This window comes from Melanaphis sacchari, unplaced genomic scaffold, assembly GCF_002803265.2.
Source record: "Melanaphis sacchari strain LSU unplaced genomic scaffold, SCAv2.0 Contig0_pilon_pilon, whole genome shotgun sequence".
Lineage (NCBI taxonomy): Eukaryota > Metazoa > Arthropoda > Insecta > Hemiptera > Aphididae > Melanaphis > Melanaphis sacchari.
In genome coordinates, this window is record NW_020270366.1 from 5,637,394 (window position 1) to 5,657,639 (window position 20,246).

Consider the following 20,246-nt stretch of genomic DNA (forward strand, 5'->3'; position numbering starts at 1 on the left):
AGATTTTTATGGCCAAAAAATGTCCACAGGAAAATACATCATTTTAAAGCCAATGGGAATAAAACATATCCTGAAATCACCTAAATGTTAGGTATAATACAGTAAAACCTCTAAATACCGGACACTCTCGGTCGCCTTAATTTTGTCCGTTATTTAGAGGTGTCCGCTATTCAGAGGGAGGAAATAACTTGCAGAAATTAATAACTATGTACAACATTATTTATATGTATATGCAATATGTATATTATTTTTATTATTTAAATACAAATATTTATTATACATAATATTATGTATTATTTAAAGTTATGATATTATTATCTATATAAAAATTAATGAAAATGTAAACAAAAATTAACATTTATTGAAAAAATTAATTACTTTAGCGCTTGTTTAAGACCTTGATGCATAGTCATTTCATGTATCAAGGAATTTTCTAATTCGACTGCGTTGGAGAACAGTGAAGTGTTCTGTATATCGATAGAAGAACATAAACTGTTGAAAAATCGTATGAAAAATGTTTTTATCGACGCGATAACGAACGGATTAGATAAACTATAATTATTTTACATAGTATAATAATGAATAGTAGTTAGATTATATAAGATAGTTAGATAGATATGTATTGAGGCATTCCACGATTATTCAACATTTACGATAAAAATCGTCAAAATCAAAAATTAAATTGCCATAAAAGTGTCCGTTATTTAGAGGTTTTCCTATATAAAAGTGGTGAAAATGTCCCCGTTTCCATAAAAACGTCCGCTATTTAGAGGTGTCCGTTAAGGGAGGTTTCACTGTAATATGGTTTTTAAAAAAATACAAAATATTATGATTTATAGGTTTGTTATACCTGACATAATGTATATGAACATATAAATACCCACACAAGTTACTATAGTTGACAATTGATAAGGTAAAAAAACTATTCATAACATAACGCATATAACACTATACGCCTACCTTGACGTGTAGGTAGTATTTATATATTATCTGCCTAAACGCCCTAAACTATAATAAGAAATTAATGCTCATAAATCATAATACACTAGTACTGCATGATTAGCCGTAGAAGACGTCATAATATTATTATATTGTTAATTATAATCTTACTTAAACTTCATATTTCCGCAGAACTGAACTATTTTAGATCTATATATTGTATTATTTAATAGTTTAATACTCTTTATCATTAAAGAGCTATTAAAACAACATTTATTTCATGTATAACACTACATGAATATACGAAAGATGCCACCCTGAAGCAAAAGCTTCGTTTGCACCTATATTAATCCGATTCTGCTCTTCCGATTCATACGTCCTTTGAAACTATATGTAATCCTTGTATAGTATTATAAACGTTTTTTTGTTCTTAATACATAAATTACAGAATTTTTTTTTTTTATAAAAAGCAAGAAAACTCGTTCAACAATATTATTGAATGTTAAGACATTTTAGAGTACTGGAGGACTGACTAATTTATATGCAACATTGTTATTAATAATACAATACAATAATAAACACGTAAACACACGTAAATTAATTACTTAGGTTAATTAAATTATGCATAATTATATATAACTAAATTTCTTAATCACTTTTGACTTAATTTAAATGTTGACGCTCGAAATCAAATTACATTAAAGTTTTAAATTTTACACTAAACTATATATTTATTTTATTTAATATACATTTTTTTTTATAATATATCTAATACTATAGCACAAAATGGGATGCAAAATAAAAATTAATTACGAGACAAAATTGGAATTTGCTCAAGTTTGTGAAATTTTACAATTACACCAAAACTTGTTAAATACTAGTTAAATAGATCATCAAAACTTAAATACAAATGTGTTATTAAAAAATATTGTTTACATTACACATTTTTTAGAATCTAAAAAAAAGTTTAGCTATTTAAACCTCAAGAATATTTTAAGCATAAACTATAATATCTAATCATATTAAAATTTTAATTATTAATAACGGATACTTATTATATTAAATAATATTATCTGATTCTATGAAAAATAACCTTTTTTTATACACAGAAAAACTTCTTTTTAACAGATCCCCTATAAGACAAAAATTCCCTTACTATATAGAAAATAACAGAACCTAGTCTTGAATAACCTATATATCCGGTAAATTTTAACTTATGCAGTAATTTTAAACAAAACTTCTTTATAAAAAAAAATAATCAGTTTGTTCCGAACTAATTTACCATAAATAAGTTCTATTGTAATTCAATATGTACGCACCATCAATATTTCATGAGTAACTAAAGCAAATAATGTATTTGCAAAAAAACTAAATTAATTAATTTTTCGGCTAATTTAGATAATATTAGGTAATTCTATTATAACTATTATTCAAGTATTAACGTTTACTATTTTTAAATTTCTATAAAACATCACATATTATATGTAAACTACGCATCTATAATCTAGGTTTATAATTTACGCAAATATGTGGAAATGCCTAACATCAAATTTAATTATTTTAATACTTTAATCCTAAGAAAATTTTTACGTGCCATTCAAACTAATAAGCACTTATTCAATGTAGGCCAATGAGCTATTATTTAAAATTGATAAAGAAAAAAAACGTGCCAATTTAAAAAAATTGTACTTATAAATTTTACGTTGGAATTTTTTAACACAAATCTCGCTAACCACTCGAATTCAGAACATCCTGATATGCGAGCACATAAAGATAATTATAAATCGATCCGTCTGCTGCCCTCTGGTAAAACCTTAAAAATGGGTCATTCAGAACGAGTTTGTAAAATAAGTAGGTATATTATTAAAAAGGCAAATCGTTTCTTTATCGAAATCCAATTTTTAACAAAATATCAAAATTCATATAATTAAACATTCAGGGATTTTATTTAATTGTACAGTAGCATTAATTTAACAAAAATGTATCAGTAAATAAATCTATAAAGACTAGTAAATTTGTTTAAAAAGTTTAATAAACTAGAAAAAACGGTTATGGCAAACTTTTTGAAGATTATTCTATACACTTATCTACAGCATAATATTGACGTTTGTCGATATTTTTCACCAATATAAAAATTAAATATTTAGTGGAGATTAAATTAACTATAAGTATTTAAGTTTTTATGAGCAGAATGGAGTAACAAAATGGGTTAACACCGCAAAATGATGGTCCACTACTCAGCTTATCTAAACTTTCAACACAAATAACTAATCAACAACTTGTTCAAATTTAAATTTTTATACATCAATACACCTTTAATAAAACTTATCTTGACAACTCACAAATCAAAAATTAATAATAATATTAAATACTTAACCATCGATACTTTAATAATTTTTGTGTAATATTATCAAGTTCCAGATATAATAATTATTTAATATAAAATCATTTGATTCAAATATTTTTATAGCAAACGAGTTTTATTGAACTTGTTAAGGACATGAGGTACACGAGTAATAAATAATACATTCAATTTAAATTTAAACTTCGCATGTAAAATACACAAAAGAAAAATATTACCTATGACTTTAAATTTAATAAATAATAATCATGTTTATCTATTACAAAATTATCACTTACTTACAAATACTATTGAAAACGTTAAGTCACCAACAATTTATAAACCATTATCACGTAGCTGTCTTAGGACACAAGTGTTATAAAACATTATACACTAAACAGCAAATTTGCTTATTATCAAATTTTAAGTTAATAATATTATTATTATCTAGGGCCGTGATTTTCAACCTATGTGTCGTCGAGTAAGTCCAAATGTGTCGCGTCTCGAAGTACTAATATTAAATGACACAAAAATGTTTAAATAATTAAAAATAATTAATAAGTAAAAAAAAACAAGGTATTTTTTTATATTGTATCTATAGACTGTCTGGGTTAATGTGTAGCCATTTTCATTGTTCTAAATTAAAGTGTCGCCACACAAAAAAGGTTGGTTGAAAATCACTGATCTAGGGCAATAAAAAAGTAAGGAATCTCGTTAAGAGTGAACCTTTATCGATCTTGAAATTTAAAAATGATTTATTTTACCTACATAAAATATTACTATTTTAAATTTCTATAACTCACTAAAAAATTTGAATATTATTAAAAGCTTACAAAGATACCCCAGATAATATATTTTTATTTAAATAATAAGTCAATTCATCTTTGATTAGAATTAATTACAAAAAAATACATCTGTAAAACGGCATGACAGAAAATATGGGCATATAACATTCTTTTAAAAAGTGACTTAACTAAATTAGGCAAAAATCTTGTTGTTAACAGTGACTTTGTATGATTTGAAGATGAAAGAATAATATCAGAAATGTCTACTTCTTCCATTTAACATATCTTAATAAACCACAATATACATAAGAAATGACTCAGCTTCTCAAAATTATTCAGCACTAATTGCACATGATAAGACATATTTAGATTAAAAAAAATTAATTAGTCACATATGAACTCATTTGTACCTTAATAGCTAATATGGGTTATTTTAAAAATAATTAATCACTACATTTTTGTAGTTTTCTAATTATGTATGATTATGTGCAATATGTGCATACATGTAAGGTTTACTACATTTTAAAAATGTTTTAATGAGACATATTTATTTTAAAATAATCAGTATCTATAAAAATCAAAAATCTCTTTTATTTCAAACAAAATAGAAAAATTAGCATGAATAAGCATTTAAAATTGAATGAAAGAAACAGTTATAAAAAAGTAAAATAACCACAATTTTCCCTTAGAAAAATATGATAATTATCTCAATACTCGAAATATTTTATTATATTATTATAAGTACAAAGGCTTATAAATAGGTAAAATCGGAAATCAAAGTAAGTAATAAATAATTAGGTAATAGCTAAGAAAAATCTAAATCAAAATAACAAAAATGTGCTCTAATATATTAATCAAAATTGATAGATAAGAAATACACCTATTAACAATTTTAAAGGAATGTACTGGTCTATTGTCGCAATACCACTGGCTGGATAATTTATATTATCCCATTAAGCATAAAAAAAAATATATATATACCTAGTTTTTAATCTCAAATGTTTCAATACTCATTATACATTTATTAATAGAGACTAAAATTATCTAATATTATACTAGTATAAAATGTTTAATATAAATATAAAATATTAAATTTTAACTTTCTGATATTAACAGGTTGCTACACCCTTATGTGTTATTTCTGTTTTACATACATTTGACATAGCAAATTTGCATTAAAACTGATTTTATTTCATTAATTGTAATATTAGAGTTAATTGATTGATCAACAAACTTCCGAGTCAAACTTATAGTTAAAACATTATTTGTTACTCTTTGTTGGTTTTTAAGTTATTTTAATTTTTAAGCAATTAATGAATTATGAATATGTATAATACTAGACTATAAAATGGTTCATAACTTGCTTAAAAATTAAAGTGTCATAAAAAACCGAAAGAAAATTTGGTATGTTTCACGTTTGTAAGATGAAGAAAACACATGTAGGTGTAACATCCTTTTAAATACAAAATATAAGATATCATAATAACTAAAATAATTGGGACGGAAGAAAAAACTTACAAATCTGAATATACAAAAATTGGATAATATAAAAAGATGAATAAAGCAAACATATAAAAGTATACTAATGAGTTTTATTAATTAAAATTAATTTTAATTAATGCTTATTAACTGAATTTATATGTATAAATATTTTTCAAATAAAATACATAAATTTGAAATAATAGAAAGTAGATTGCCAGTATTAGAACATATGGTTAATAAATATTGATAGTATTAGACGAGGTATTAGATATAGTATAGATTATAATATTAGATAAATTTTATAACTTGCATAATATCAGATCATTTAAAAGTTAAGTAGGTAAAAGCACAATAATTACCGATATTAATTTATAACGAAGTTTTGAATTATATGTATACAGTTCCATGGTAATATCATTTATGTAGCTTATGACAAAGTAATTATAGACATTAAACTAATACCACATTAATAGGTGTACCAACTAATAAATAACTATATCTAAACCTATTTCAAGAATAATTAATAATTGTTAATACTATTTTTTATTTTTATTTAACCAATTTGATTTAGTTCTTAAACAGAAAATATACAAACATAAAAATAATTGATTGGGTCTAAACAAAATTAAAAATCTAATTATGAAATTTAACTACCAAATGTTATGTTACAAAGGCAATTATAACTAACTTAACCAGTGTATGTTATACAAATAAATTTGAACAAAGTATGCTTTTTTTTTGGTTTGAAACCGCCAAACCCAAACGAACTAGTTTGAGTGCCCAACATAACCACAATTTATTAATGATAAATATAATAGATGTATTATATTTGCATATCATAATTTACATGACAACCTTTCAATCATTTTTTAACCATTCAGTGGTAAACATTTAAATTAAACTGAGTACACCTAAATTAATTTATTGTACAAAGAATCAACTATCGAGCATTTATTTATTATGTTAATGGATTTTTAACTAATTTTGTCAACATCGATAGCCCACACAACAAATAAGGAGCTAGTTTCTATAATTAAAACCATATAAATAGATAATATAGTTAATAATATAAATATCTATAAATTAATATTAGCCTTTAAAAACATACAATTATATTTATCAATATATGTTACAATCAGTTTTTTTAACCATTCATAAAATGTGTATATTACCTACTCCGAATATAGAGGTAGGTTACACTCTTTATTGTTAAGACAATATAGTTACTGAATAATTATTTATTTTTTATTGATCCATTAAGCAGAATATTGAAGTTGCAATTGACAAATTAAATACATATGTTAAAAATTTCAATAATCAACAGACAACATTATGTTAATAGTAGTCATAAATAATTATTTTATATTAAATTTAACAATTAATAATAATATGGTAAATTTTAAGCTATCATGAATACAGTACAAGATAAATATTTAATCATTCATTAGCTTATATAGTTTATGCATAATATATAATCTCGAAAGCAAGACAATAAATAAGTAATTAGAATTCCAGAGCAGGATTCTATAAAATTCAGTTATACTGCTTATATATTTTAAGCAAGGTAATACTAGTTTTATATTAAGGTTCTATAGTAGGCAAATAAATCTCACTAAATCAGTATTTATGACTATACAAAATAAGTATTACAAATAAGTAATAACAATTTCTATAAAATATAAGTGTACTTGTAATTGCCTAGTTGATAAAAACAAGAAAAGAAATGTTTAAATACCTAGGTACATAGATAATAATATAATACATAAATACATTTCAATAAAAAACAGAAATATTCAAACAACACCCAAGTATTTAAATCATTTAATTAATAATCAATAGACCCAACAGATAGTGACCATATCGGACATTTAGTTTTATCAAATAATATGATAGGTACGAGTAGACTTTGTGCTTTTAATAATGAGCATTCAAACAAATGAGATTAAAATGAAGCAATAAAACAAACGAAAGTGCTCAAATAATATAGTTAACAATAAACGAAACAGTCATTACCCACACACATTTAACACATACTTTAGGGAAATCTAGGGTGGGCGACGACGATGGTATGAGGCCATTTTATATATTTTGTACTACAGATGGGGTTGGCTGGATCGTACATAATGTGGTGCATTATATTACTGTGTCCTAACTCCCAAGACACCACCTAAGAAACCCCATTACAAACAAAATCGTCAGTGGGCTGAGCGCACGTACACACACAAACTCGCAATACGCACCCCAATCACGACTTTCGGTGGTCGGCCGACGAAGCAGCTGCGCGTACGACAGGAAAAAATGTATTAGAGTATAGAAGTCGAACTTACCTTAGACGAAGACGAAACTTGGAGAAACCACAACACCAGTCATCAGTTCGGACGACAGATCCGACAATTCACCAATCGTAATTGGAACAGACTAATCCGCACGTACAACACATCGCGCGCGTCGCCGCGGTCGGTCGGGCCAAGTGGAGAAAACGCACCGCGCGCGTACACACACTCACACTAACACACACGCGAGCGCGTAAACGAGTAACAACTACTAACAACGCGATCACACGTCTACAATATATATTATAACTATTAAGTACTACAACGCCGGCCCGTAAATCGGGCGACGAGTTAATCAGCGGAAAGAAAAAGCAGGACACGCACGCCCACCGCACCAGTTACGACTAGCGACAGCGGACCGAACCAGTCGAAGACGACACTCGCGATAGGGCCAATTCGGACGAGAACGAAAAAGTGTAGAACGTCGACCGTCGGCGAGTCCGGTGTGTTCGTGACTCTGCCGAATGGAGAGATCGGTATTCGGACGTGCGTACGGGCGGCGTCGGCGGCAGTGCGTACGGTTTTCCGCCCTCTCACCCAGTGCTGCCACCCGACGGCCGTGCTGCGAACTAGGCATGCCAAAGACCGATGATAATCGCGTGCGCACTGCGCGTTATAAAGTATGAACCGCGTCGTAGTCGCCGTACACACTACGCACTACCGAAGTACCGAACTATACCGCACCGTAAGACGACGATTCCGTCAAAGGTACGTCCAGATGGTGACAAGAAGTACATTATGTTACATTGTGGTCGTTAATCCTTATAAACGACTATATAAGCTACTAACAAGTGATTGTTTTTGGTCATTACAAACGACGAATTGTGTTTCAAATAATATCTTTTTTGTTTATTTCTAAACATAATTTAATACATTGAAATTAAGTGAATATATTTTACCAAAAAATGTACCTAAACTGGATAGTAAAGTACTAAAATGAATAGCAGCAGTAAATGTCTTGATGATTTTTCACATTGATACTTTTGCTGTGAACACTGATATTTCCCTTGACAATATCAACATTTTAAAATAGGCAATCGATATTTTAATAAATTTCGGTACATCGACCATGAATGTTCAAAAAATATTGTCCGTCTCTGAGACGATGTCCACGGATCGTCGGCATCGATAGTGACGTCAACACAACGTAGCAACTTAAACCGCCACTGCGGGAGATCAGCCACGGTTAAAAGACCGTAGATATTTACGATTTAAGCCACCACTGTCGATACCAGCCAAAAAACTGTGGAATTTACTTATTTAGTATGTATAAATACAACTATATAAGTATTCAGTATAATATCTACCTACGTTCTACCTGCTACCACGATTAAAGATATATATCTTCACGCAACTATTATTATACATAATCTACCTACGTCGAAATTCTGAGAAAAGAGGGTGGTAAAGGATGAGAAGAAACATACGTGTAAGAATTCGTTTATCGTGGTGGTATATCAGATAGGATGTCGATTTTACATTTATTTTGTAGTATTTGTACCAATATAGGTACGCAAAGATTGTGATTATACAGAATACAGACGACATTTTGGCATCAAATGCGCTGAACTATTCGTTTATCGCGCAGACCGAAATGCTATTACATAATATCTTCCGTCAAGTTCACGCACCTCACTCAAACAATCTGCTATAATATTATATATTGTCATTACATATGTATAAAAAAACTAGGTGATTCGTTTAACCCTGAAACTATTAATGTTTTAAAAATATTTTTTATTATTATCTTAAATTATTAAAAATCAATTTTTTATCACTATAATTTTTATTTTTTTAAAGACGACATATACTTAAAATTAATTCCTTATTTCAAAGCAGAATATATTATGAAGTCCTTCAATACATAAAATTAAATTTTTGAGGAGTGTTATATGAGATAAACGTATATATATATTATTATATACTACCTATATAAAATAGAAATTATAAACGAAATAGTATACGGTATACTGTATACCTATAGTTTTAATAAACGGAGTGGAGTATTACTGCAGGGGTACTAAATTTTGGGCTACACGTTAGTATAATTTTGCAGCACTATTGCTCTCAAATAATTTTTCAATAAGGGTGTGTTTAATAGGTACCTACTCACATTATTTCAACAGTCTGCGAAAAAATGTCTCGAGGAAACGTACTGAAATATTAATTCTTATTAAGTTGTGTTAATTTGTACTTTGTGTTTTATTATTATGATTATTTGATAGAACTTAAAATTGTTATATAATATTAAATGCACGTACCTATTTATGACAAATCTATATGAATATACCTTTCATACCTAACTGACATTATCTATCATAAGTCATAACTATAACCCGTGTCCATTAGCATCAAATCATTTAAAAATTAATGAGGAGATAAAAATAGACATTTTGAAGACGAAGCAAAATTGACTTAGATGCTATGGGATAATTAAGTAGCAAAAGAAAATGTAGAACTAACTTGTTTTATGGAAAAACTTTAAAATATGTATGCTTAAAAATATAAAATGGACAAAATTAGTGTATTGATTTTTTAACACCCGTTAGTTATAATATAGTAAAAAAATGTAATTAAGTTGATAAAATTTTAATTTTTTACAAGCTGTTAATAATATCTTATAAAGTGTACACTATTGTTTTTTATAATGTACATAGTACATCACAAATATGAATGTTTCATAACAATTATTTGCTGTGTTCTATTATTATAATAATATTTTTATAATAGTTGATTAACTATTACAATAATATGGTAATGATTATTTACCTTCTTTTCTAGTATTTTGTGTAGGTACCTAAATTAATTTCAACATGAAGCGACTATCAATGTTGTTATAAAACGACGTTCATCGGTCAGATAGTGATGGTCGATGCATAGAGAATTCCTAATTTTAAATTACTTTAAGTTGAGTGCTGGTATATACCTATATGATATTGAAACTGAAGTACCAATCTTTACATTAGTAACTGAAGGTACCATGGTAAAGCAATATTATAAAATATTAATAACCAATCTTGGTAAAAGTTCTCGTGAAGTAATAAATGAGTATTATAAAGTAAGCAGTTTTATAAATAGATATTTACTGGATAGTGGATATAAACTAAAAGCTCACATGTATAAGCAATAACTTTTTAATTTTACTTCAGTCAAATTTTAACAAAACTACTTATGCCCAATACCTATGATAGGATCTAAACAAATAATACGAAATGACAATAATATACAATAATATGCCTACTACATATATTTATATATACATACACGCGTAGTACTTACTAAAAAACGGTACGTACATTGTACTCCTTGAAATTGACTGTTGACTGTTGAGTTTATATAAGGTTGTACATGACTATACGGGAAAACAGTTAAATTGAGAATCGAAGCGCGTGATGATAGAAAATACGACCGATTTCTTTAAATTACCCAATGGAAATGTGGTTGCTCTCTCAAAGTTAGGACTTAGGAGTAATACCACAATAATAAATACATGAATCATCTAAGTTGACTAAATTTATCGTAATACGAAAAAGTAAAAACCACTGTTTATATGATATTTATATGATATAGCCCTTTTTTGATATAAATTATGAATAAGAATGTATCAAAATTACCTAGAAAAGCTATTTCGCCTATTTCACATTTTACTTTTTAAACAGTCATATTCATATAAAACACACTGACTGTTATCTATTGTAGGTAGTTATAAATAGATGTATTTAATTTAGTAACAGAATATATTTATTTTTATATACCTATCAATAAAACTTTATGAAATTTATACGTAAATATTATCAACATTTTTATCAGTGGCGTAATTATAAAATTCTAGCCTATGTGCAATATTATTTTATGGCCCCTAAAAAATCGTTATATGAATAAAATTAGACAATTACACGTATATATAAAATGTATAATTATATTATGTATTATAATATTTATAATTCATAAAATATATCATAATTAATTAAATTATATTTATATATGAAATAAATGACATAATAATATGTATTTTTATACTCTTCGTAATATAAAAGTTTATGGTTTTATCGTAGTATATTATTTATTATAAAATAATTTAAAATTATTAACAAAATATAAAATTTTAATATATTTCTTTCAATATTCATCAATAACAATGCTTCCATTGTTATTTTGGAAAATAGTTTATCTTTATTTTGTTTTGATATTTTTAATTTTTAAAATGTTCTTTTACAAGAAACTTGGGAACATGGTAACGTTAATACACATTTATATGCATAATATATATATATTATAACAACCTGAGTTTTAAACTATTTTATGTAATTTATTGAAGACACGCCGTAAACAGTTATTATTAGGGTTCGGAATTTGTAGCAAATGCTTCTTTTGAGGGAAGTGTAATAAAAAGATAATTATTAATTATTATATATAAATACGTTTTGAATCGTTCAAACCAAACACGTTTGGTATAAGAAATAGAATTTAGTTTGGGGCACTTCCCCCCCCTGCACCACCCACACTACACACATGAGTTATTATATGTTTTATTTACAATTATTGGATGAATCAACAAATGATGCTTAGTCTTGGTCTAAATCTAATTCATGTTTATAAATAGGAGGTTGAGACTCTTCAATTAAAAATATGAATGTGTCATTAAAAGTCTTGGTAATAGAATTAAATTGTAAAGCGAATTGTTGTAATTCATATGATAGTATATTTCTATCAATAGTTATTGGGTTAGGTTAAGTTAGGTGAAAGTTCTAGTAATACATTTGCAGATACTTCATTTTTTATAGAGCTATAATTTTTTGGATCTAAACAAATCCAATCACTAAGTAATTTTCAAATAATTATATATCGTTTATCTAAGCTATTTGCACAAATATCATATATATAATTAAAAGATTCAATTTTAAATCTATCAGTTAATGAAATATTTGGCCGTTCATCTGTTTTGAACGAGTCGTAGACACAAATCGATAAACAATGTATTAAATTATATCATTTTAATATCATAATATTTTTTTGATAAAAGCAGCTGTCTACTTAACCTTATCGAGACCTAATATTAATTTATTTTATAAATATAAAAATCAATAAAAAACCTTTAAAAATGTTACTAAAACAAAGGTAATATATTTAATTTTAAAATATGAACATTAAGTCTGAGAACCCAAATTAGCCAAAGACCCAATCCGCGACTGTAAACCTGCGATCCTAGCTAGTCCGACCCTGAACTTGTAATGTCTTCATAAACCCTAATTAACCATGTAATTTAATTTTGGGATGTACAAAAAATTCTCTTTTTGTTAATAAATTTCATCTCACGCATTTACATGAATTATCTATCCATATCATTGGATAAAACTAATTTTAAAATTTTTTTTTTTTTAGTTTATTTATTTTTCATTTTAAATTTAATCACGTTTAATAAAAATAAATATTAAAAATAGTTGTATACATTAATATATATTTTTATAATATTTATACCCAATCAAAAATTAAAATACCTTCACAAATAAAACAGATGAGCTATTTTGAAATATACCAAACGATAGGTGTAATATCTTCTATAAAATTAATGTAAAACATAAAAACTCTAAAAAAAATTGGTTCAATTGATTTTTTTTTTTTTTTTGATTTTTTAAAAAACGAATATATACAATCTGTATAAACAATACAATAAGTAATAATAATAACAATAAAACATGTACAGGGCTTGACGGCTTGAGTGAAGGGGGCGTCCAGTAACACTACTTCAACTTTTTTTTTATTTGTTTAGAAGGTCGCGTGGCCAATTGCGCTTTAAGCGTCGGGGTGGATTATCCGGGATAGTTAGAGAAGAGAGATTAGATATAAGTGAATTTGAATTAGCTAATGTGTTGGCGTGAAATTTTTTATAGTGAGTGGAAGCAAGAGTAGAGAGATAGGGAATTTTGAGGTCGTTGTGAAGGGTGTTGTTGCTAATGTACCATGGAGCTTGGGTTAACAAACGTAAATTTATTGATTGGAAGGATTGTAATAATTTTAGATTTGAAACTTTGGTTGATCCCCAGATTTGGATGCCATAAGTCATTGCAGGACGAATAAGTTGTTTGTAGATGAGAGTTTTATTGTTAAGTGGGATGTTGGAGCGAAGAAGGCGTCTTAGGCTATGGAGTTTTAATTTTAGGGATATTTTTTTAGTTTTGATGTGGGTAGCCCAAGTTAGTCGTTTTTCGAGATGAATACCTAAGTATTTGACGGAGTTGACAAAGGGAATTATATTGTTATTTAAAGTTAGTGGAGGGCTGATATTAGAACGCAAAGTGAATGCGATGTGTGATGATTTGTTTTCATTAATTTTTATTCTCCATTGGTTGAACCACATTTGTAATAAATTTAAGTGATTTTGAAGGTTGTGCATATAATATAGTCATTATTTATTGATAAATTAATAATAATTGAGTACAGCTGTGATTTGATGCAAACTAGATAATTTATTAATAAACATTTTTTTTTAAGATAAACCGTCACATCAAGAGGGAATCGTGTTGGCATTACTTCCCAAAATATACCTATTAATGTACCTAGATAATTATAGATTTAAGTCGTGACATATACTATATATCCAGGAAAACTGTACATACTGTTGTCTTAAAATTATTGGATATGTGCCTGAATAAACACCTTATCTAGTTACCTACGTCAGAATATGTTTTATTATGATTTTATTAAGATTAATGCGTCCTTCATTGCAATTATTTGAATTAACTAACTCCAAATATACAGTATTTATGTAAGTACACTGCAAAATATTATCTTATCGAGCGGAACGAAACAATTTTGCAAGCCATATAGTACCTACAACACATATTATACTTACATACCTACTATGTAACCTATGTTTAAATTGTGCATAGAAAATACGAGTAGTATAACATAACATTTGATAAATGTTCTAAACAAAAAAAAATTAAATTAAGTTAACTACTGAGAAGTACGAATTCAAATACTCAAGTACCATACTAACTTGATATAAGTTCAGTCGTGTCTTGTAAATTAAGAAATAAACAAAAGTATAGAATCAAAATAATTTATAGATCTGTGGTATCCAGAAGTAAACAAAATGTACTTATTCGTTAAATATAATTTAGATGCTAAATCTAAACTAAAAAACTGAGATTAAAATATACTGTCTAGAATTAATGCTATGCACATTATGTCAATGCCAATCCTATCGTTCAGTTATTATTTCGAATTTACGTTTTATATCGAATCCTAAGGCTAGGATCACACTATGCGTTTTGTCGGTTCCCGACCAACCGGAGCCGAACCGCAACACTTTAAAATAAAATAGGTTTAAATATAAAACGCGTCATCAGGGCCAGACTAGACCGATTTGCGGAACCGATTAAAAACCGTCGGGAAGCGACCGCAACGTGTTGCGGCCCAACCGTCCGGTTGCGTTTCGGGATGTAAAGCACAACATATGCAATGCAATTTGTCCGATCACATTTGTGCGGATTATCGGTAACCGAAATTGAAAATTTTATGAATAATTAATAATCATTTTTAAATTTAAATAATTAAAAAACTTAAAATATATTTGTAATATACATATATATATATATATTATATTTTATTTATATTATAGATGTATATTATTATTTATTAGCATAATTAGTTGATACACGTTTTAAATAAAAACAAATAATTCTAATTACACAACCTTTTTATTATTTTTTTTACTTATAATACTAGATACATTTCGTTTAAATAAAAAATCAGTTTAAAATTTAAATTTAAATTAAAAACGATTTTCGGGCTTTTTAATCTCATTTGTATGTATTCGGTTACCGATAAAACGCATAGTATGATCGATCGTCCCGATTGCGGTTAATCGGGATAGTATTTTTCGGTTGCCGACAAAACGCATAGTGTGATCCTAGCCTAAATAGATAAAGACAGTTTATAACAAAACGTTATGCACGTATTAGTTTACTAGTATACCATGTCCTTGGCACTCATTAATTCATAATTATTTTTCTGTCATTTGTTTAAGACAAATATAACAATTCAAAAATACTATTATATTATTTAAATAAATTGGCTACTATACATGTTGTTGCAGTTCAATAATTTAAAAACTTTAATATTCAATTTAATAATTTAGATGGGTCCTCAAGTCAAACTCTACAACAAATATAAAATTATAAAAACAACAAAATTAAAATATCCAGTATTGTGGAGTGATACAATGTAATTTGTGTTGTGTTGCGGAGTGTTGTGTTATATAATTTTGTATTGATTGATGTGTAGTGAAATAATTATTTCCTTACATCAGACGGATTTTACGTTTAAAATATTGTTGCCTATTCATTCTGTTGGCGGTCTGCCCAGTAAATGTTCGAAAAAATAATCTGTTTTTGTATTCCCTATAAATTTCAGCTTGGAACAAACCTGCTATTGGAGAACTTATATTTGTTTCCGTCTGCCAGATAAGTAATTTTTGACAATTTCTAAATATTTACTAACCATAATACCACATCAGTGTAAAAATAATCTTTTGCTTCAGTTCTTGGCACATTAGACACTATCTTAAGTCTTAACCCGCTAATTAATAAATTAATTTATACATTTCGTTTAAAATCTCCGAGTTATAATTATCAACCATGATGATGATTACCGAATGTCGTAAAGTCGCGTGTAAAATATAATGCATAAAGGATACTATATTATGCCGTTAAATATACTTCCCACACAAACCCACACGTAATATTATTCTTACATACAAAATATTTAATATTAGATGCTTAATATTTTTTTTTACAACTATTTTGATAAATGTGGTTTTGAATCTTCTCGAATCTCGATGTTGTAGACAAGTTCTTACTGTATCTTAACATTGAACATATTTATAAATTAAGATAGATATGTATTGTATAGGTAGTTTATGATAAATAAATTACATTTAACTATTTAATTCAAGCAACTAAAATTAAATAGTTTTATTTAAATATCATAAATATTTGAATTTCATACACATATTATATTGTCATCATACACATAACTATATAAGTGATAAAACTTAAACTAAATAAGTTCTACACTTCTGTACACTATGACTCATTTACAGTCGTTATATATTCATATCCATTCTGCAGCGTTTTTAATTTTAATAGTTATAGGTAAACTATGCATGACGATGACGAAGAAATGTATACGCATTATATAATATATATATATACATTTATAATACCTGTATATAGGCTAAAGTGCTAGTATAAGCATATAGTATGTATACATATTAAATAGGTATATAGGCAACGTATCGCCTTTTCCAGACGAACAGGTTTTCAATATCTGTTGATTATTTTTAATATTTTAATAAATAGTACAAGATTTGTCAACATGTTTAAGGCCATCATAATGAATAAACATTTTTTTGAGAACTATTATAAAAAAATATGCTACTATATTATACAAATGACCATCGTGAGTCGTAATAAATTGAAATCTCCATGTATATAATAATAATAGATACATGGGTATGTATATAGTAATAATATATTAAATCTATTAATTTCACAAAGCAATATTTTATGACTCCATCTCATACAAACACACATTTATATAATATTGCGTTCTGTGGTTAGAGCATGGTTACATTTGTATACATTCTTTAATTTTTATATGTAACTATAAGAATTCATGACACGTAGATATAACTGATATAAGTAAATATAATATAAGTACAGTTGGTACAGACCACTTCCTGTACAAAAAAAAAAAAACCCCCCATAAACAATATATTACTTGTATCATCATTATTATTCATAAATAATTTGTAATAATTGAAAGGTGAATACTATTTCGAAAATAAATGTAAACATTTGTTGTTTTGTCATTAATTTAATTTATATACGTATATGAGTTGGTAGGTAACTAATTCATTAAATTATCAAATAGGGTCAGGACATTTACTGACTATTGTTATTTTATATGACGCAACGAGTTTAATTTAAGAAAATGTATACACAGGGGTAATTTACCAAGCATACTCACTTATTTTATCCTTTAAGAAGAATATCGAATTATGATTTTTAAAGACGTGACAACACCATCAATTACCTTGGTTTATTTAAAAAAATTGTTTCTTGAACAAAATTAACATAATGGCAATTTAATAATTTGATTTATTAAATGTTACTCGAGTCTAATATCATGTTTTTTTTTTTTTTGTATCTTTTGAGGTATCTTATCAATACAAATTATTAAATTTAAATAATATTAATTGTTATTGGATAGATACTATCATCGAATGTCATTCCTTATATTTATACAATACATGTTAAAATTGTACATACTTTAATAAATTGTAGATACACTATAAACCTATAATATGGGTCTATAGATTTTTGGTAATTCTCCTGCAACTGCTTCTTAAATATTTAATATATTTCCTTAACAAAATATTGTTATTTATAAATGAAGTTTTGTCCATAATAAAGATTATTATATAATTATAATTACATTATCAAATCCAAGGTCACCTGCAGAAATTTTTACCAGGAGAAGGGGGAGTATTATATATATATACATATTATATCATCTAAGATCTAACATATTTAACGGTTTCAACATTAATTATAAAAATAAATCCTATGACTTTAACAAACATGAAACATTAACAAAATCGGATAGAAGGTAGGAGAGATTTAGCTCCTCAAATTTGATACCTACTTCTAAGGCTCTAAGGTTAGAACCTGGCGCGGCCTGTTATGTACCTATATATAGTAAATAGTAATTAGTTTTAAATCAGAAAAGTTGCTGCACTGTTATATGCCTGCAATAGGAAAGTCTCATCATTATGTAGGTCTGAGGTTACAGTAATATAGTGTAATGAAAAAATCAAATTTGAATTCAATGATAAATCATTGAATAAAATAAAAATTCGAAGGTATGTAATAAAGTAAGTAGTTAATTTTAAGATTTGTCCTTTTTTTTTTATATAATATTTGTAACTATTTTTATACGTTAATACTTCATTTATATTTGTTTTTTATTTATAGCATTGTAACTGATGTAATCTGTAAGCAATAGCAACCGTTTAAAAAAACAAATCATTCGATTTTCGTGAGCCAAATAAATCCAAAACTAAAATCATGCATAAACTATTTTATTACAACCTACAATAAGCGTTGAAAAAATAATTTATAAATATAACTTTGATTGAAAACTGTTAAATCGTTCAAAAGTTACGCGACCGTTAGTAAGTTCAAAACAGACGGACTGAATAATTACACAGGTAAGTACCTACGATTTATAAAAACATACTCGTGACCCCTATATCATTCATTTAGCATACGGGTATCGTGTTGCATGAAAATAACGTTGAAAACTTGCCTACAGCAATAGGTAGTGATGCGGATTATACACTGTAATAGTCAAAAGAAAATAATACGCCGCAGCGTTGTAATTTGATTACCTACACATAAGTCAGGCATTACACACGCATACTGTTAGTAATGTTAGTATATGTATAATAGAGGCACATCGACACATTTTAAATACATAGGTATATATATTTACGCACACTTTTATACTCCATATAGCTACAGCCGCTACAGGTGTCTGACGGGGTTATGCATGCAAATTAACGTATTATATAATACCTATTATAATATGTACTTACCCGCGTGGCCATTAGGTTGTGCTGTGTTATACTATATTATTGTGTTTTATTCTCGTCTATTCGCAATTTATTGTCTGTGCGCGTGTAGTTAACGGGGTCTTTATCTCTTCCGTCAAAGCGCAACGTAGACAGGTGCATGGGTGGGCGCTAGGTACTGTACAGTCACATATCATACACAAAACACAATAAATAAAACATAATTTACATTAAACACGCGACGGTGCACAGTACAAACCACTGCATCAGTGACGCGCACCCATCCCGTCATCCGATACGCGCAATGAAGTAAAAATCGCAACACTACAATAGTAATATAATAAACCGACCAATCGAACGCGCGTGTACCTATATATATATATATATATATGTGTGTGTGTGTGTGTGTGTGCGCGCGTGTGTCATTTATAACGTAATTTGTTGAGCGTTTATGACTATAACAGTCAATACCTTAATATGTATATTTATATTAAATACGATATGGCGGGGACGCCAAAAAAGATTAAAATCGCATGCGTGGCGCTTACATAGCTGTAAAAAATCATAGCGATGTTTCGGTTTGAGTTTCTATGGGCTCGTATCAGCTTCACAGGCATTACCACGATTTAAAATACAGTACCTTAAACCAAGTTTATTACTCTTTTTAGTCGTAACACATATCATTATATAATATTTTTAAATATAAAATTATAATTTATGGTGGC

General features: G+C 27.4%; 1 protein-coding gene across 5 annotated transcripts in view; it reads right to left on the minus strand.

Moving 5' to 3' along the window:
- Nucleotides 1-19,742, minus strand: part of LOC112592852 (FERM, ARHGEF and pleckstrin domain-containing protein 2-like) — a 47,469-nt gene extending 27,727 nt beyond the window's left edge. For 2 of the 5 annotated variants that reach the window (XM_025337013.1, XM_025337022.1), the window contains exon 1: nt 7,875-8,351. The gene's annotated coding sequence lies outside the window, so the exon portion shown is untranslated. Of the gene's footprint in view, nt 1-7,874; nt 8,353-19,545 lie in introns of those variants that run through there. The other 3 variants (XM_025337036.1, XM_025337032.1, XM_025337004.1) reach the window with 2 other exon arrangements.
- Nucleotides 19,743-20,246: the final 504 nt, after the last annotated feature.